The 20,263-nt window shown below is 52.9% G+C and overlaps 1 protein-coding gene and 1 long non-coding RNA gene across 3 annotated transcripts in view; one reads left to right on the forward strand and one right to left on the reverse strand.

Annotated features, from left to right (window-relative positions):
• Positions 1–20,263, forward strand: part of Pou2f2 (POU class 2 homeobox 2) — a 73,041-nt gene that overhangs the window by 14,646 nt on the left and 38,132 nt on the right. The window contains exons 1-2 of one of the 2 annotated variants that reach the window (XM_063252200.1): positions 1,090–1,327; positions 1,419–1,479. The gene's annotated coding sequence lies outside the window, so the exon portion shown is untranslated. Of the gene's footprint in view, positions 1–1,089; positions 1,328–1,418; positions 1,480–20,263 lie in introns of those variants that run through there. The other variant, XM_063252199.1, reaches the window with a different exon arrangement.
• On the reverse strand, positions 4,337–7,092 carry LOC111755383 (uncharacterized). The gene is made up of 2 exons (XR_002789939.2): positions 6,528–7,092; positions 4,337–6,234 (listed from the first exon to the last, which is right to left on the reverse strand). It is a non-coding gene; the product is annotated as an uncharacterized LOC111755383 (long non-coding RNA).

Here is a 20,263-nt window from a genome sequence, read left to right on the forward strand (position 1 = left end):
TGTCTCTCTTAGGAAGTCTCCCACAGTCCATGGCTCCTTCTCTGAATGCCCACTGCAAGCAGAGGCAAGGGTGGCCCTTGTGCGGATTCGAGCAGTTTTTCCAAGAAAACTGCCTGTCCGAGAAGCAGTTTGCAGTGGGAGGCTTGTAGAATGGAGCTCTCTAAGCAGCTCTGCTCTTTCTGGGGCCGTATGTGATCCTAAGTGAGTCACACCCCTGCAGCCTCGGCGGCCACATCTCTAAAGTAAGGTCAGACCAACCCTCACTCTTCCTCTTCCTTCCGTTAGGGCTGCGGAGAGGCACGGTGAATACTTTTTGAGATGGGTCTCTCACCTCTTATTTGTCCCTCCAGCCTCTGTCTCTACACAACGTGCAGAAGGACCTTTCCAAAGACAAACTGCACCATGTCCCTCCCAGTCTCTGATGAAGCCCCAGAGGCTTGGTCCAGGCCTTGAGACCTGGCAGGGTACAGCCTTTATAATCACTGAAGACTCATCTTTCCCCCACTCCGTCACTGAACCTAGGCAGGCGAAGGCCTCACCCTTTCAATCCTCCTGGGTCCTTATCTGACTGAAGTTTATGTCTTCCAGGTTTGGCCTGGGTGTTTCTTCTTCCCTAAATCATCCCCGACCTCTAGGATTCTTTGGCACGCTCTGTCTACTGCACTGTGTTGGCTCTGACCTTTTCCTGTCTCCCTAACTTGTTTGTGAGCCTCCAGTCTCTATCCTACACTTGGTTAAGAGCCAATTTAGGGGCTGGGGATTTAGCTCAGTGGCATAAGCACCTGCCTTGCAAACAGGCGGTCGTGAGTTTGATCCCCTGTCCCGATTAAAAAAAAAAAAAGAGCCAGTTTAGAAAAACATCACTATTTCTTAACTAACAAAATGAATAATAAACAGGCAAATGGACAAGTCATAAATATTATCATCATGACTTTTATTTCCATCTCCCCAGGCACATAGGCACCTCCTAATAAGTAACTCTTTCAAAGTTCCCAGTAGTCCTTTGAGGTATGCAGTTTGCTCGTTAACTAACTCACCCTCCCATCTATTTATTGAATCATCTATTATGTACTTACAGAGCATCTCAAATTTGCCAGGCCCTCTGCCAAATGCTAAGGCTGCAAGACCCAGTTCCTGCCCTTTAAGGAGCTTCCTGTGTGATGGGGAAAACAGATATTCGACAAGTGCAGGCACCAGTATGCCCACTGTGAGAAAGGGGGCCCTGAGGCTCAGAGGCCAGAAATGATCACAGAAGGCACCAAGTGGCCAGCAGGACCTGAGTCCCAGGCACCTGCCTCCACAGTTCACCAACTTGCAACTCCTGATGGTGAGAGAGGAAGAGGGTGCACCATACCACACGAGCCTCAGACCAGTTCCTCGGGATGCTGATTCCATTCTCTCTCTTCCTCCCTCTCCAGGTTGTCAGCTGGACCGGGTTGGTGGCCTGAATGTATTAGCTTCGCTGGGTCTGCACACGAGGTAAGGCCGCACCTCGAAGTTTTGCCTGTTGCTATGTTGAGGGATCCTGTGTGCTCACGATGTCACTGCTCTTCCATCCTTCTCCCCAACCTCCCCGTGAGAGTCTCTGCTCCCCATGCTGCTCTTATCCCTCCACAGATAGAGTCTGACAGGCTGTATTTTCTTCTCTCACGCATTCTGTGGCTTTCTGGCAAAAGCATGGTTCTGGGTGTTGGTGACTGTGAGTGTTTCTTCAGTTGAGTGTTCGAACTTGGTAAAGGGGAAACGGGAACTTGGTGGTTCTGATCACAACTTTGGGATCAGGTCCTAACTGTAAGGGAGTTGGGAAAGTTGGTATCTCCATGTACGCATCTAAAAATGGGAATAATTACAGGCCTCACCTTAACCACTGTGCTGAGGAGAGAAGCGGGGAGAGGAAGGGTAGACAGGTGGCTCTGAGCTGGCATGACTCAGTTTCTCTGAAGAAGAATTCATAGCATCTACCACGCAGAGGTTTTGTGAAGATGAAAGAAGTTACTGTCTAAAACATGTAGCCTCTGTGGGGCTTGAGATACAAATCGATAAGGATTTGTGAAACCCCTCGTTGGAGCCCAGCAAACCTGGCAGACTAAAGCTGGAGTTCTCCGGCCACTCAAGTCAGGGAAGCAGGGCCCCGGGCGGTTTCCCTTGGTCTTTGCTCCATTCAGCTCTGTGCAGCTCCACCAGTGAGGACCAGGGGAGGGGTGGAGCACCCCACGTGGCTACTCCTCCAGCCAAAGTGGCTTAAGCCACGCAGACCTCAGAAGCCCAGGCAGGTGCTGGCTGTCCTCAGAGGCCTCCTGACCAGGAAGCCTTTGCTGTATCACCAACTCACTTAAGAAGTGGATGGACCAGGCACAGTGGTGTATGCATGTAGTTCCCAGCACTCTGGAAACTGAGGCAGGAAGATCACAAGTTCAAGGCCAACCAGGACAAGTTAGTGAGACCTTGTCTCAAAATCAAAAATATACAGCTCAGTGGTAGAGCACTTGCCTAAAAAGTGGGAAGCCCTGGGTACTAAAAAAAGAAAAAGTAAATGAAAGCTACTGCCCAGGACTTGCTGCCTGGTACGGTAAGGACCGTGGTGGACTGGAAAATGCAGGGAGTGCAGAGCAGAGTGGGCGCTGACTGCTCAGACACAGAAGCTAGATTTTCAGTTTTCCCAGAGAAGCCAGATATCCAGACTTTTATGTGAAATCTCCCAATTTAAAAATTTTTGGCAACTCACAGAAATCTGCTTGCTTCCAAACCACACTTTCGAAGCTACTTTTGGCCCACAGATGTCCTGTTCTGCAGCCGTAGAGCCCGGCTCCCAGGACAGCACATAGCCTGCCTCCTGTGCTACCACAGAAGTCTCTGACCCCGGCCGTCACTCATAGGCCCTGCTCTAGCAGGCAAAGAACACGATGTCCTGGTTCCGGGACATGCGTTTCCCGCAGGGTGCCTTCTTCAGGGAGCAGACTTGGAGCTTTCCCAGGCACCCTCGTGCCCTCTCATGCCCTTGAGGTTGAAGAGAGGTCTAAGGGCTTTGGAGTTGCAGACCCAGGAGTTAGAGTCTGATGTGGAGGAGGGCCAGAAAATTAGGCTAAAGTAACAGAGGGCTTTGGTTATGTTTTAAAATTGGTAGGGGCTGCAGTCAGGTCTCTAATTTTAGTTCTCCGTCTTCAAATAGACGTTCATTAAGTAAGCAAGGTTGTACGACCTATTCATGACACACCTGCTAATGTGAACCCCAGAGAGCTGCTGCGTCCTCGTGAGGAAACTGATACTTATCAGGGACCCCCATCTGCCTATTCTAAACACTTCACCTTTAATACCCACTGTACCCCTGTGAAGTGGGTGTTAATCACCTGTTCAGAGGGAAGAAAACTGAGGACCAGGGAGAAAAGGCAACTTGTTTATTTATTATTCATTTATTTCAAGGCAACTTGTTTAAAGTCATGTGTCGAATTGATGATAGGGTCAGAATTTGAATTCAAGTCTTCCCGAACTTAAAGCTGTCATTCTTCCACTTTACCAAAACCCGCCATAGTTTTTGGAATCTCCACAGTGTGGCAAATCTTTGTGCTTTGGGGGTGAATCTGTTTTGGGAGAACACCCAAAGTTCGATTTAGCACCAACTCTGCTGAATCTAGCAATAAATGGGTTGGATAATACCAGGGCTGCTTGTGGATTTTGCAGTAAGACTAGAGACAGATACAGTGGAGATGTGTTTCGCTGATGGAGTTTGTAAACCAGCCTTGAAGGCTGCTGCCAAAATATGACTGGTTCAAGGAAAAATCCAGCCCCCAGAGAGACCTCTTTGAAGAAAACCACACGCTTTCGGGTGTATAATTCTGTTGTACAACAGACATGGCCCCATCCCCCGCTAGCTTTACCTTTATAGCCACTCTTGGAAGGCGAGTAATTCCCCCAAACGTCGCTGGAGGCCTCCTCAGTGCTGTGTGTGCCAGCCAGAGTCCCAGGACGAGGGAGGGAACCACTCTGCTGTCTTGCTGAGATGGTGCTCTCTCCTTGGCTTGCTCCGGCCCTTTCCCTGGCTCTCCTCCCAGCCATGCCAGGGCTTCCTCTCCACTCTTGCCTCCCCTCCACCTCCTTCAGCCATCTAAGGTTCCCCTGCCTGGAACAGTCTTCCCCAACCCCTGGGCTGGATTGTACCTCCCTTCCCTGCTGAGCACTATCACCATTTCTGACCACATCTTATGTGTTTAGTGTGTACTCCGTAAGCCTCACAGTATAGAGAAACCTTACAAATCCATCTGCCTAACGCATCTCTATCAGTTCCCGGCACAGTATAAATGTGAAGTGTTTGTTGAATGAATTAATGAGTGAGGAAACAGACATGTAAACTCATATTTATTCCTGCAGACATGTAAACTCCATTTATTCCTGCAGCCAACATTTCCTGGGATTTGTTCTGCACTAGGCCTTGACTTATCCTTGGAGGGGCAAAGAAGAGGACCCTCGTGGGTCTACAAGGGCCTCCCAGGGTCCCTGAAAAGTCAGGCTCAAACACTGTCAACCTGAACTGCAGGTGCTGCATTAGGGAATGGAGGAATAGATTGACCTGGGTTAGGGAATGGAGGAAGGCAGTGAGGGAAGGTTCTAGAAGAGGACAAAGCATAAATTTCAGGTAGGAAGCGGTGGCCGGCCCGCTGGTTCTTACTCACTGTTAGAAACTGTGCTGAATGGGGCCCCCTGGCCTTAGTCACCTGGGCCTAGTGCCCTCTGAGTACCAGGGCTGTTATCACCTCGATTCTCCCTCCCTCAGTCCTCCCATATTTCCATGAAAGGACATGTGAAATGGGTCCCAGGGTCACAAAGATGATTCAGACAAACTAGCCAGGGGTGTGCCACAGGGCACCCGAGCTCCCCGAGGGAGTCTCAGGCCTTGGCAGCAGGGGCTTAGCTATGGGTGGAAGGTTGTCATGGCTGTGTCCGGTGAGGGGACAGGAGACAACTGAGGACTGCAAGCGGTGGGCCTTGAGCCACAGGGTGGGGGTGGTCTCCCTGTGGGAGCCTGCAGGGGCTGGGCGGGGGTGCTGATGAGATTCAGAAGTAAGCAGGTAGCTCGGGCATTTGTGCAGACCCCTGGGCTCAGTCAGCCTCCTCCTAAACCACACGGGGGGACTTTGGCTGTAGGTCTGGAGTGTGCTGTTGCACATGTGGCTCGGGATGGTTGGCACGGGGCTCTAGTGGGGCAACAGTTCTCTTGATGTGAGCGACTGATGGCTTCAGAGTGGAACCCGCAAGGTGCTCCCTAAGTGGTGGTTTGTGAGCCAGGGTGCAGGCACAGGCTGAGGGCAGCCGTGTTGTGCTCTGGACGGATCCGGATACGAGTGGGCTGTTCACTACTGTGGGATGCTGGGAGGTGGCAAGACATCACGGGATCCCTTGGGCTGGGTTTGCTGTCACTGGATGAAGTGGGTGGGGACAGCTGCAGCTGAGAGTTTGTTGGCCAGATGTGGAACAGGTAAAGATGGGTTAGATTTCTTAGCAGATTTGGGAACAGTGGATCCCTGGGACCCCTTGTTGTCCACGGCAAATGAAGGCCAGGTGTCCTGCATCCTGGCATAGGCCTCGAAGTCTGAGGGCAGGTATTTGGCTCCAGTTTCTGCTAGAGGGAAACACTCCTCTGAGCTCTGTGGTGAAGGCTGGCAAGCACAGGAAAGATCTGAGTTCAACCCTACAAGTGTTTTGTAAGGTTTGCTAGAAATCCGGAGCGCCCCGCCTCCACTGGCCTGTCCCATCAGTGCTGCCCAGCACGTCTCTGTTCCTGGCCTCCGTTCCTTTCCTCTTCTTCGCTCTGGAGTTCTACTGCATCCTCTTCCTTGTTCCTTCCCTTGGTTTTCATCTGTAGTTTAGCTTCTCCATTCTTCCCTGGCCACCTCCTTTCCTTCTGAGCCTGCATCTCTGCCCCTTGGGTCTGGGGAAGGTGTGGGTTGTGTCTTGGCTTCTATCTCCAGAGCCAGCCACGTGGAGACAGCGGGCCTGGTGGAGATGGGCGGAGGCAAACACAGGAAGGAGGGGGCAAGGCACAGGGTGGACGTCTCCCCTCGGCCCCCGCCACTCCGGGACAGCTTCTGGCTCCTCTTGCGCTGCCATCTTCTTGCAGTCCTCTTGGGTGGGGCACGAGGTGGATAAGAGGGCCAGGTGGGTCATTTGAGGTAGGCGGTCCAGGAAGATGCCAGAGGGGAGCAGAGTGAGGGAGAGGCTCAGGGAGGCTCAGAGAGCACCCTGTGAAGGAGAAATGCAGGACACGGAGTATCCAAGAGCGGACAAAGAGGAGTGGAGATGAGTGGAAACATTGGAGTGAGGCACAGCTAGGCATGCAGAGATGGGAGGCGATGGGTGCGTGCCTGAAGTGTGAGCACCTGAGAACAGTGGAAGGGTCCCTGCCCAGGGCAGGATGGGGCACGGCAGGGAGGGACTTGAGAAAGAAAGAAGAACCAAGCTGAGGGCCCCCAGGAAAGGCGGGCACCCCGGGGGGCAGCAGGAAATGCCTTATGCCTGGCTTCCTGAGCCCTCACCTGGACCACTGTGCTTGGCAGACTGTGAGAAGCTTTTCCGGGGTCCCAGTGTGTGCATCCACGATGTGCAAGGTGAAAGTGACAGGCGTGTGGCCGACAGAGAATATCGCTCTCACTCGCCGTTGTGCTCGAGCCCAGGCCTGCTGCTGCCCGAGACCGTCCGTCTGTCCATCCTCTCCTATTCCTGCCAGGGCCCAGAGGACAGTGAGAAGGGCTTGGGTGTGGAGAAACCTGAGTGTGTACAGGACGGAGAGAAAGAGAGATGCCTCCCTTTGGACCTGGCTTCCCTTCTGCTCCTCCCTGGCTTAGCCATCTCGCCAACTTCCTTTCACCTCTGTCTGCCTGTCTGTCTTTCATCTCTGTCTCTCCTCCGCCTCTTGCCTTGCCTCATTTGCCCACTCAGTCTTCTGCTCCCTGTGCCTCGCGTGCTGTCCTGAATGCCTGTTTTCTAGTTCTCCCTCTCTCGGCTCCCATTCTGTCTTTATCTGTGTCCTCTCTTGGTGTGGCTCGTCACTGGTTTTCCTGGGTCGCGGTGCATTCTCTCTCTGTCCCTCTGCAGCCATGCGATCCCTTTTTCTGTGCGTCTCTCTGGCATGCTCCCTCCGTGTGCCCCTTCCTCTGCTCTTTCCTTTTGCCTTTGCCTCCTGTTTCTGTGTCTGGGTCCCCTCTGGTTTCTTTCATCTTCTGTCGCTGCGTCTCCCTGCGGATGGCTCTGTGTGTCCCTCTGTCTCTCACTCTGTCCGTCTCTTCTGGATGCTTGTCTCTCTGGGTCTCTGGCTGTCCATCCCTGCCTGTGTGTGTGTTTCTCTTGCTCCCCCGCCCTCCCCCCTCTTTTTCTGTTTCTAACACCCACACTCACATCCTACCTCAGGAGTAATTGCTTTTGTCTGGGTTGGACTGGACTTGTGGTTGGGGGAGGTGGGGGGAGTGGGTGGCGCTGGGGGGGTTGGGAGGGACGGAGGTCGCTTGGTGGAGTTGAGGTGGCGTCCACCAAAGCGGGGTGGGGGTGTTGAGGAGCAGAGAGAGGTACTACCTGCCTAAGGTGAAAGAAGGAAGGGGGGCCTGGGCCCATCCTGGTAGGGGTCTGGGGCCTCTGGCAGGGAAGGGAGAGGAGGCAGGCAGGCCCTTACTCTTGTATTTGGAGCCGATGTAGCGGTAAAATGGGCTGGCCAGTGTCTCGGTGGCGGCTTGTGCTGCCTCACCCCCTCCCCAGCTCAGAGGCTCAGGCATGGAGCCCTCCCCTTCCGCCCTCACACACCATCGTGTGCACCGCATCACCATGCTACACGCAGGGACACACCCAGCGCCTCCATCCCAGTTGTGGAAATGTACTCTCGACCATCAAAACACAGGGTCACCTAGAGCACGTAGACACAGAGAAACCACATGGAATCTCCAACCCTTAGAAAGAGAAAGCGCCTCTGGAGAACACAGAGAAACAGCCACGCAGGGCCCGAAGCACACACGCGGCCACCCACTGGCACGGGCACAGGGACACTCACTCACCGAAGCACCCATGTTCAGACATGCGCCGGCGGGCACACATACATTCCACCACGCGTGGATGTCTCAGGGCACACAGGAACACGCAGCCTCTGTGTTTCCTGGGGAGACAGAATATCCCCTGGGACGCTCCTAGGATGCCGCCACACTCCCCAACGGACAGAAAGACAGATATGTAGGGACACTTAGGGATAGGGAATACCCACGTATACTGCCCCTGGGCGCTGCTGGGACACAGACCATGGTCACACACAGATGTGACTCAAAAGCCAGGACATTTTGGGGTGCAGTCCCTGAGTCCCCCAACTGAGCTTAAGGACCTGCCACTCAGACACCACGGCCCTCCCTTGGGGATCTTCTGTCTTTCCGCCTCACGAGTGCCCTAGTCCCACAGGCATGCAGGCCAGGCTGTGGGATAGGGCCAAGGTAGCTTCCACCCACAGGATGGGGCAGTCCATGGCTCTGCTGGGAGGCTTGCTGGGCTGTCCACTCTTTTGGGCATCCTTTCACTGTAGCTTATTCCAACTCCCCCCAGTCTTCACTTGCCTCATGGGCTCAGGAATGTCCTCCTTTCCCTCCCAGGGCCCCTTCCTACCTCCCAGAGCTCTGTCCCTCTCATGCCTTCCAAGGGCCCCCTCTCCTTGAGCTGCTCCCACCTGAGAGGATACCTGCTTTCTCCCAAGCGGGACTATCTTTCAATTCATCCCAGGGTCCCTACCTGCAAGTGTGACCCCCATCCCCATCTGCTTCCCTGCCCACTCCCATACTCACCCCCTCTCCTGGCTGTCCAAGCTCTCAGCCTCCCTAATCTCTCCCGATGTAGGGGAGTGGTGGTGGGGGCCCTGGCCCCTTGGAAGCTGGGTTAAGGGGTACATAGGGGCAGGGGGCCTGGGTGCGGCTCCGGGAAAGGGAAGCAAGGAGAGCAAGGGAGAAAGAGAGAGAGAGAGAAAGAGAAGCAGAGGCAGGCAGCCAGCCAGCCGGCTTTATATCCCTGCCGTATTGATCTACCATGTCACAGCCCCGGTCGATAGCCAGCCGAGAAAGAGAGGGAGAGAAGGGAGGGGAGGTTTGGGGGAGGGCAGCCAGGACCCCTATAGTCCTCTGCCCATCTGGGGCCTCCTGCACAGGCTGTGGGGCTGGTTGGAGCCTGGCCCACCCCCCGAAAAGAGGCCTACCCTGTCTCCCCGTCTTCCCTTTGGCCACGGCCCTGTCCCTGGGAGCCTCTTCAGCCTTGGTAGGGGAATTTGAGCGTGGAAGGTTTGCCTATTTCTTTCTGTCTCTCTGGCAGTTCTCTGGGCCCCGTGGGCAAGGGGACTCACAGCCTTACCCTGCCCTCCACAGGCAGCCAGAGCAATGTCCTGTGGGCTTTGGGGTGGACAGGACTATGGATCTTTCTGTGCTCTGTGACAATGAGCCAGAGAGAAACCTCTCTGAAGGCCTTTTTCCCTGTCCATTGCTTGTTCCAGAGCGTGCCCTGTCTTCCGGCTTCTTCTCCTCCTGCCTGAGTTTCTTGCCAGAGCTGGGCCAGAGGCAGGTCACCTCTAAGATTTCTTTCTTCTGGACCATCGCCCTTCCCACTGGTCTGAGACGAGTCTGAGTCTCCCCCAGGCCCTTCTACCACCTGCCCCTTCTCTCTAAGTCACCCTGACCTGGGAGGGGGAGGTTAGGGGAAGAAGATGTCTTCTTGTAGGAAGAAGAGTGGGAAGAGAAAGGCTCTGTATCAGCACGGAGCACTCGGAGCTGCGCCTTCATCCTGGGTCCTACCAGTGGCTCAGGCCCCTCTGGGCCTCAGTTTCCCCTCTATTCCCATGCAACCTTGTCCCAACTCACAGGTTCTGTATGGCTCTGAGATTCATAGAGATTGGTACAGATGGGAGACAGGGCCTTGGGGAGGTGAGACCAGGGCCAGGAGGGTGCCTGATGCCCCTCCCTCAGTCAAGACTGACCGGGTCCCAGGTGCATCCCCCCCAGCCTCCAACTCCCCCGGGCTTCAGCTCTTTGTCTGCTCAGATCCTCCTCCCCTTCCAGCCCAGCCTCAGAGGTTGAGGAATCACCTTAGCCTTGACCCAAGGGGGCGGCAGAGGAGGGGCAGGCGGCCCCACCCCGCCTCCTGCCCATGGCCATCCGACAGCCCTTCTCCTCCTTCCCAGAGTACCAGCCCCCCCAGCATCAGGCTGCTGTTCCCTTTGTTAGGAAGGGGGAGGGGAAAGAGATGAGCTGAGGGGACTCGGCCTGACCCCCGACCTCTCCCCCTCCCTTCTCCTATCTGGGTCCCCAGAGGCTCCGAGCCCCCTTGATGGACAGTTCTGACCATCAGCCAAATGGCTCAGGAAGTGAGCAGGGGGCCAGGTAAGGGGGAGCGGAGGAAGGTCTGACCAGGGTCCTAGGCCCACCAGGGCATCAGTTGCCCTCTGGGCCCTCAGGAAGGGTGGCAGGGGAAGACAGGCACATGCGGGCCAGGATCTGGGTGGGGAGACCTGACTGAATTGAGGGGTACAGAGGCAAAGTGGGGTTTACCCCAGAACTAGCAGCACTGGAAGCCCGATGGGTAGAGCCTGGCCTGGGTAGATGCCCCTACCCCACCCCCACCTGGCCTGCGGCATTGGGAGTGAAGCGAGTTTAAAAAAAAAAATTAAAAGGAAAAAAAAAAAAAAAAAACAGGAGCAGGAGAAGCTGGGGGAAAAAATATATAAGAAAAAATATAATAAGAACTAAGCGGTGGCTGCAGGAGAGAGAAAGGGCAGGAGGCGGGGAGGGGGGCGCAGGGGGGAGGGCGGCTCGGGCCCTGGTCGCTGCAGAGGCCGGGCAGCCGGCCTCTGCGCTGAGCCCTCCGCGTCCCCCCTGCCGGCCCCCTCCAGCCCCGATCGATCCAGTTTCTTGGCAATAAAGCATTTTTATTGTCAGCTGCCCTGAATGCCAAATGTGAGACTGGTCCTGCTCCCCCCCAACCCGCTTCCTCACCACCCCTCCCCCAGCCCTCCTCCATCCCCCTTCCCTGCCTTCGCCCCACCAAAGAACCAGCATCGTCCATCACCAAGACCCCCCTCCTCTTCCTCCTCCTCGTCCATGTCAGCTGCAGTCCCCGCAGATCCTCAATAATCCAGCAAGCCCTCGGCCCCCACCTAGGCTGCTCTGCTCCCCTCCATCACCTCAAAACCCCAGGGGAAGCAGAAAGGTGGGTTCTGGATGAGTAGACTTGAGGGGGGCTCAGGGATGGGCCAGAGGAGGAGGAGGACAAGGGTCTGGGTTGGGCAGCAGGAAGATGATGGCCACAGGTTGAAGGGGGTGTTAGCTAGAGTCTGGGGAGCAACAGCCTGGCCAGCAAGGTCAGCCATGGTGGGGGGCAGTAACCCTGGTAGGTGAGGCACCGCCAGGCCCTGTCTCTGGGCCGAGTTACAGCCTCTGGTGCCTGCCTTCACCTCCTCCGCAGTGAACTTGGGAGGTGGCTGGATGAGGGGAGAAAGACTGGCTGGATGTTGGACACCGCTCCTAGTGTCTGTCTCAGCTCTGTCCATGGTGGGGACAGCACCGCACACCCTGTAGGACACTGGTGTGCAGGGCTGAGAAGTGGGTGCTGGAGACGCCAATTAGAGAGGCCCCAGAGCCCCACCTTGTCTTCTTCTCCCTCACTTCCTCTTTCCGTTTTCTCTTTGTCTCTCTGTCCTTCTCTATCTCTGCTTCTCTTTCTGTCTCTCTGATGCCGACTCTCTCTGTTACGGCTGCCTTTACCTCCAGGAATTTAAAAACCTCTACACACTTCTCTGTTCTACCCTCCGTTCTATTCCATGGCCCCAGTTATTCACTGCCTACACCCCTCTTTTCTCTGCCCCACTGCAGGTTTTTTACCTGCCTCCCCCATATCCTCTGTCTCACCCCACATCCTCACATCTCTCTGGTTCATCCACCCTCTCACAGCTGTAAAAATAAACAGAGGCCCGGCTCCTTGGGACATCAGCAGAAAGTGTGGGAAAAGGGTCTTACACCCCTCTTCTTTCTTTTGGAGGGCCAGTATTTGTGGGACTGAGTGCTCATCTTTATCAACAGAGACCTGGAGACCTGAAGGATGAATCCATCTGTCTGCCGCAGATATGCTGTGTGGCTTTGCTTAATTCAACTCGTCTGCCCTGAGCCTTGGTTTCCCCTAAAAAACAAGCTGTTCAGATGGTATTCACAGCCCCTCTGGCCCTTGAAGGCCCAGGGTTCTTTCAGTCCCCGGGGAGGGACTCAGGGGCAGCTCTGGGAGGATCCTCCCTCAGGGGAACACGGTCAGCCCGTGGGTTCCTGTGATGACATCTCAAGGTGGCAGTCCTGTTCTCTCCTTTTCTCCTTGGGGGCTTGGGAAGATGAAGCTGGAGAAGCAGCCATGCCTGGGATGCCAAGGTTGGCTGGAGTCCTGCTTTAAGGAGGAACGCAAGGATGGATTGACGATCTCAGATCCCACCTCCACTGTGAGCTTCCCACGGGATCACCGATCCCTAGCCTGGTATCTGCCACTTGGACAGGGCTCAGGGGATAGCTGTGGAGTGTGAGTGGTGGAGTGAGGGAGAACATGTGCCATAGATCAGGCCCGACAGTGGAGAGAAACAAAGGAGGCCTTTGCTAGAGCTGGCTGGGGTGGAAGAGCTAGTAAAAGCAACAGTGCACTCAGATGTCTCTGAGTTGAATTAAGAAGAGGTTGACAGATGGAGGTACTTAAGCAGAGGAGGATTCCTAGATGACCCTGTGTCTCCTCTCCGAGCTGCCACCTTCACCCAGAACTCAGTGACCCAGTGAGTCCTCCCCATCCACATCAACAGATGTCTCCAGAATCCAGCAACTCTCCAGCAGTGGGGTGGCATCCACACCTCCTCTCCTTGGCCTTGTACCTCCCCAGGTATGCAAGGGAATGAGGAGCTCTGTGTTGGAGAGTCCCAAAGACTCAGGATGAGGCCATTTATGTTTAATAATAATGAAAATGCAGAGGCCCACCTACCGATATGTCCCATGCTAGACTGTGCCTGGCTATTCTCTATAGCTCAGGATACACACACGATTCCCACTTACTGTGTTAGCAGCTGGGTGGAATTTTGGGATTCCTTTTCCACTGGCTCCAGATGCCCCACCTTTGTGAGGTCCTCCATAATTACTTTTTCTCCACTGGCCTCTCATCATCCTTCGTGCATGCTGTTCCCCCAATTGGAAAAGAAGCGACCCTCATGGACCCCTTTTGGTTCCTAAGCACTTGACCTATGTGCTCTTGCTGACTCTAGCTATAGGCATATTAGTCCTGCTTTCCAGATGGGACATTGAGGCTGGAAGAAGGCAGGTGGTTTGCCCAGGGTCACTCGCTAGTAAGTGGACTGTCACTGAGGCCCACTGACTCCAGTTGACCTTCATTGGTTCAACCCAGAAGTGTCTGTCAAAAGCCCATGGCTAGGGACGTGCTTGGGGAATATGACCCCAGCACAAAGAGTTCACCTCAGGCTCCATGTGCCACAGGCACTGTGGCAATGACAGGGGGCTTCTCTCCAAACCTCAGTTTACTCCTCTGGGTCATAACTACCACCTCACAGGAGTCAGTGAAACAGGCAATATAAAATGCAATAAGGTCACGTGGCAAAAGATAATCTTTCCTCTTGCCCTTCTTGCTCTTCTCTTCTCTGAATCCGGCCCGTCCTCTGAGTTCTAGCTCTTCCAGGCTTTTACACTGGTGGAGACATTTTCCAGAGCATTGCCAGCATTTATGTTCTGGAACCTCACTACACCTGGTAGGGGAGGAATTATCATCTTAGTTTTACAGAGTGGACATGGAGCAGGGGATAGAGCTCAGTGACACAGCACCTGCCTGGCAAGCACGAGGTCCTGAGATCAATTCCTGGTACAAAAAGAAAAGCGGGAACGGAGGCAAAGAAGACTTGGGTGCTTTTCTCCATGATGGTCCACTTAACTCATGCTTTTCACAGGTCTGTGGAACAGTCACTGTTAGAGGTGCTTTTCGGGCACTGAGGATATTCGCTCTGGGTGTCAGGAGGAGATGAGATCGAGTCAGGCACGGAAGTGTAGGTAGGCAGTGACGGTGGCCTAGACTGGTAGGGAGTGGAAGAATCACAGGGCACTTTTGGAACTGGTGATGATTTCGAGGCTCAGAGGTGTGCACAGAGTGAGGGTCTGACCTGCACTTTTCCACTCTCCAGCTCAGGTGTTACTTTTTCTTATACAGGCAGGGGAGGCTCTGGAAGGCAGGGGCTTGGATTGCATCTCTGCATGGCCTGAGCATGAATCCCAAAGTGTCTGGAGCCCCCAGCACTGAGAAGTTCATGGTCAGGATGAGATCTATATGAAGGTGGAGGAGAAGCCTTCCCTGTGGAGGCTCCTTGGAGGAAGTAAGCTCCAAGCAAGGTGGTACCAGGAGCAAGTGAATTTGAAGGCATCAGGCGTCCTCATAGCTGTGTGCGCCTGCAGAATGTACGAGAGGCCCACAACCAGGGGTAGGAAAACTGTTTAGTTTTATAGCAGCAACCAACGCGGAACAGATCTTACTGGCAACAAGCAATTACAGGACAGGGAGGGGGGACACATGCACGTCTCAGATAGCAAAGTCCAGGTGTTTGGTCATGTTCCAGGCCTGATGGAAGAGGTAGGCAAGGGGATGAGTCTGAGGAAGAGAAGCATGATGGCAGCATGCACTTTGGAGTCCTTCTGCTATGCTGACCATAGCTCCATCTGTGTGACCCAGGTGAGTGGCTTGACCTTGCTGAGTGTGAGCCCCTTGATCTGTAAAGTGGGTACTTAGCAGAGGGCCTGACATTTGATTTATTTTCCACCCTTATCCACCTCCTTTCGAGACCAGGTGGATACTGCCATTTGTTCCCTTTGGTAGAGGGTGGAGGTCATTGTCCCTTCAGATTCTTTTTCAGCAAATGGACACTGAGTACCCTCTTCATTGCAGGCACTGAGGACACAGTGATGAACCCTGTAGACAGAAATCAGTGTGATTGTCACAGCTCTAATCTGAAAGTTGAGTGGTGGGTTCACATTAACACATTATTAAAAAAAAATGAAATGAACAAATGAACAGTGAAAAAGGCTGCCAGTGTGGTGGTGTGTGTCTGTAATTCCAGGACCTGGGAGGCTGAGACAGGAGGATCACAATGAGTTCAAAGCCAGCCTGGGCTACATAGTGAGTTCAACACCCTAAACTACATAGTGAGACCCTGTTTCAAAGAACAAAACCAAACCAAAAATATCCCCAACAACAACAACAACAACAACAACAACAAAAGAGCTCTGTCCAGCCCAGTGATGGGAGTATGCCATAGCCAAAGATTATAATTAATCCAATTTTGTACACTTTTAAAAAGAAGGATAAAACAGAACAAGACAGACACACTGTCTGTCCTCCAGACAAAAGATCCAAGTGGGGCAGAGAGGTAATAAGCAAGCCTGTAACACATGAAGACTTGAATGTCAGGAGATAGTGCTAGAAGAAAAGGCAGTAAGTGAGAGAATGAGCCATGGAAAATCTGGGGAAAGATACCAGGCAGGGGCACAGCAAGAGCAGGGATTCTGCAGCAGAGAGAAGGAACTTGGGCTTGGGTTGCAGGAGCCCAGAGCCAGGCCAGGTGAAGGAACTGAGCTGGGGAGGGCGTGGCAGAGCGGCGCGGGAGAGCGGGAGAGGTGGGCGGGGCCGGCCACAAGCGCAGGTCGCAGCAGCACCGCGCTGGCTAGCTGGGCCGGCCTCCCCTATGGCCTCCCAGTTAGTACCCTGGACAGCAGCCCGGCCCCTCAGTGCTTGCCGCGATGGCGCGCACCCTGCAGAACACGAATTATACGAAGCCTGTTTCTGGGTAGAGGAATAAGAAGGGGAGGGGAGCAGATGATATTGCCATGGGTAGGAAAGCACATGGTCGCTGGATGAGACATACAGGTACAGTTTTATGAATCACGACTGAGGAAACATCTGTATCATCACCGCTCAGGCTGGGGTGTCAAAGGCACACAGCACGCACAGGCCCTGGCCCTGTCTCCTTTCTCAGATGTGTTCCTCTCCCGCTGCTCTTGATATCCAACACCCTCACCATCAGGATAATCATTTCTTTGCTTTTCCGCTTGAATATCACTTAATATACTCTTAAGTTTTTAAAATGAATATATGCTCAGTTGCAAAATCAAAATTATCATAGAAAAAGTTAAACTCTTTTCTGAGTCCCATCTGCCTCGCTGGTCACGGTCCTTTCAACAAAGGTGTTAGTCATTAGTGAGTGCCCTTCTGGATCTTTGCCTCTGGATCTTCCTAATACTCGTGGAAGCATAGAAAGTGTATAGTGTGTTTTACGTCAATGATACCGTGTTGTTCTGTGGCTTGCTTTTTTTTTTTTGAACAGTGTCTAGAGAACTTCCCATGCCCATATCCATAGATCAGTCTCATTTTCGCTCATAACCACATAGGACTCCTGAGCATGAATACACTCTCATTTACTTAGCCACTATCCTTTTGGTGACATCAAGATCATTCCTGAGTTTTCATAGTCTCAAACCCTGAAAGTGTGAAACCAGCAAGCATACTGGTGATTAATGAAGTTCATCTCAGCCCGTGATACTACTCCCATTTCACAGATGAGGAGACTGAGATTGAAAGAGGGAAGTCACTGGCCTAGAGCCATATAGCAAATGAGTGGGAGAACCCTGTCCTTTATCTCTCTAGCCTGCAAACTAGTCATTCTATTCACCCATGTATGTTGTTACAGCGGGTGGAGAAAGTGTCATTCAACATACATTTCTGGATCCCTGGTTCTATGCAGGCCCAGGACTAAACTGTTACTCTCCAAGGACAAATTAAACTCAGCCCTGTCCTCAAGAGTCCACAGGGTACCCTCACTGGAGAGTAACTCAAGGCAGGAGGATGAGCACTGAAGTTCAGGGGTGCTGTCCAGAGCTGTGGGAAGACTGAGGTCTTTACTGTTAACTGGATTTCTGGTGGAGAGGAAGGATTCCAGGGGGCAGAGACCTAGGCAGAAGGTAGAATCTATGTGGCAGAGTGTGCAGGAGCGGCAGGGCACCGAGGGGAACTCCTTGTTGAATGGAGGAAGAAGGTGGACTCAGAGTGAATGGCTGAAGAGGCTTACAGAGCCACATCCACTGGGATTTGCAGAGCCAGCCTTGGAAGCTATTTGTGGGCCAGAGGAACCTGGAGGGACCTATTCACTCAAAACTAGAGCTTGAGAACCTACTATGTACCCAGTGCTGATAACATTTCAGGAATACCACGGCGAACAATATGCATAAGGTCACTTGTTTTCAGAAAGCTTACATTTTAGGCCAAAAAAAAAAAAAAAAAAGACAATAAACAAGCAGACAGTGACTGATTTCCAGAGTGCTAGCAAGAAAATAAAAATGGGCAGTGGAGTGTAAAGCAGGGGGCGTCTCTTTGAGGTGCTGACCTCGGAGCTGAGTCCTGAAGGATGCGAGGGCTGAGAAGAGGTGGGCAGAATTCAGGAGGGTCAGTCCGGTCAAAAGTCCCAAGGAGGGAACGAATCTGGCTTCCTTCAATGTGAACAGAGAATGGCTTCCTGTGGACAGACGGGACCGAAGAGTGTTTCTTTCGGTGGCTGTGGTAAAGGAGCTGGGTTTGTCCTGAGGGTTTCAAGGAGTTCCTGTAAGGTTCTGGATGATGAGGATGAAGTTACATTTCAGCTTTTGGACAGCTCCCTGCACAATGGTTGGAGCTGTGACCCCGAGGAGTCTGTGCAGTTCCTGCTTGCTGAGTTGGTGGAGCTTTCTAGAGTTCCTGGAAGTCTAGGCCCAGCAGGGGTCATGAGGGCTTGGGGAGGGGGGCAAGGGTAGAGCCTCTTCAGGGGGAGGCCCAGAGTGGGGACATGTTCTCTTGGAGACTGGCATGTGGCAATGGATGCCAAACAACTTGTCCTTGAGAGGCCTACAGTCTGAGGGAGACACGTGCAAAGCAGAATAAGGTGCAGTGAGCTCAGCACAGCAGTTCAGGCACAAGCTTTGGAGCCAGAGACTCTGGGTCTGTGCCAGCCTTGCTGGGTGACTGTGGACTTTAGCTTCCTGTCTTTAAAATAGGGATAATAACCATCCCCGCCTCTAAGGTGGTGGTAGTGAGGAGTCATTGGTTCTGAGTATATTCAGCCACCTCCTAGATACGGTGAGTCTGGAATTCATTTTCTCTCTCCCTTTGTCCCATAACTAGTTGATCATCAAGCTGTGTTACTTGTTTCTTCCAAGCCCCCCAGTACACCTCCCCTCTTAGAGAAGGAGAGACTGAGGCCCAAGAGCACAGAGGGCTAATGCTAATTCACCAGATGGGCAGTCTCAGAACAGTAACCTGATTGGTTTCTGAACATTTATCTCTGAGCCACATAACAGAACTTCTCTTTGCACTTGAGGTGAACTGGGAATCCTGGCGGATTTGGGAAGCTGCTGGGGGCAGGGTTATGATAAGGATTGAATGTGTCAATGTGTATTTACTTCTTTTTTTTTTTTTTTTTTTTTTTTTTTTTTTTGTCTTTTTCCTTTTTATCGGTACCAGGGATCGAACTCACGACTGCTTGCTTGCAAGGCAGGCGCTTATGCCGCTGAGCTAAATCCCCAACCCCGTCAATGTGTATTTATTAAGCATCTGCCCTCATCCTGCTCCATCAACTTTGCTGCCTGCAAGGTATCTTCCAGGGGTCTCTTCTGACCTCCCCACACATCTGCTTGCCATTCCACTGTCCACCAGGGCTGGTCTAGGCATCCCCTCTTCAACTTCCTGGCCCTCTAGACTCCAGCCTGAATGTGTGTGCTCATCGTGTTTGGGGTCCCGTCCTCACCGGTGCCCGAACCACTCTCCCACCCTCTTCTGCACTAGTCATCTGGATTCCATAGTCACCCCCCAGGCTGACCCCACGCCAGTCCCTCATGATCTTTCCCTCTCACAGCCTTCCTCTCAGAAGAAAACAAGCCCAGCCCCGAAGTATGCATCTCTTCCTGCCACTGCATCAGCTTCTGCACACTCTCCACCTTTAGTGTGGCCAGCCGGAGCAACAGTCATCCACTAGGTGCCCACGCAATCTCCCTACCCGCCATGCCTGAATCCCTCTCGGTGGCCTCTCACTGTTCTTGGAGTAAATTCCAAACCAGTTCCCATGGCCGTCAAGATCCTGTGGGGTCTGGCCCTGCCCCTTCTCTACCTCATCTCCATCTCCTGCCCCTCATTCATTCTACACCAGTTCTGCAGGCCTCCTTTCTGCTCCTGAAATTGCCATGTTATCTTTGCTCTCTCGGGGCCACCGTCTCCTCTGCCCCCACTGCCCAGATGGCTGTTCCTCATATCCTTTACTTCCTGAATGCTGTGTCAAATTACTGTGTAAATGCCACATCCCCAGGACAGATTTTTGCAAGGTGCCATCATCTATTTTACGTCAGGTATCCCATGTATCTACTTTTGACTTTTCTCAACTTGGGATCACATATTTATCTGGTGGCTTTTAGAGATGGCTTCTTCCTCCAAAAGACTAGGCCATGCGGTGGTGAAGACATGTCTTTGTTTTGCTTTGACCCCTCTGTACTCTGAGCCCAGCAATGTCCTGGCACACAGCAGTGTTCAGGGGATACTTGCAGGGAGATGGATTAGCAGGATATTTTATCTGCTCCAGTCCGCCCCTCCGACTATAAGCTCCCTGCAGGCAGTTTCAGACTCATCTCTGGGCTCTCAGATCCCAGCACCAAGGGTCCTGCAGGAAATGTCCGGGTTGAAGGAAGTGGAGGAACACTGATTCACCTTTGGGCAGGAGGAGCTGATGGGGTGAGGAGAACTCCAGAACCTTGCTGAATATTCACACTCTAAGACCTGTGAGTGTGGGGCTTGGGCTTGTGAGGAACTCGTTTCTCAGTGGGCACAGTTTGGCTACCTCTGCTCTGTGGGCAGCGAGTGGCTATTCCTGTTGTCTACTGGATAATGCGGAGCACTCCAAAGCTCTTAAGAGGAGGCCCCTGGCCCAGAGAGACAGAAGGAGCTGTGGGAAAGGCAGATCTGGGTTCAAATCCCAACTCTACCATTCACACGCTGTATGACTTGAGGCAGGTAATTTTACCTCTCAAGCCTCAACTAATCAGTAAAATGGGGGGTGATTAATAACTTTTACCTCCTTGGCTGTGAAGATTTAGAAATAATGTAATGCTTTAAATAATAGAATGGATATTGATGTTGCTACTGCTACTGGTATTGACGATAACGATGAAGGAGGAGAAAT

This window comes from Cavia porcellus, unplaced genomic scaffold (assembly GCF_034190915.1).
Source record: "Cavia porcellus strain 051 isolate PalLab524CR breed Dunkin Hartley unplaced genomic scaffold, mCavPor4.1 scaffold_7, whole genome shotgun sequence".
NCBI classification, from domain to species: domain Eukaryota; kingdom Metazoa; phylum Chordata; class Mammalia; order Rodentia; family Caviidae; genus Cavia; species Cavia porcellus.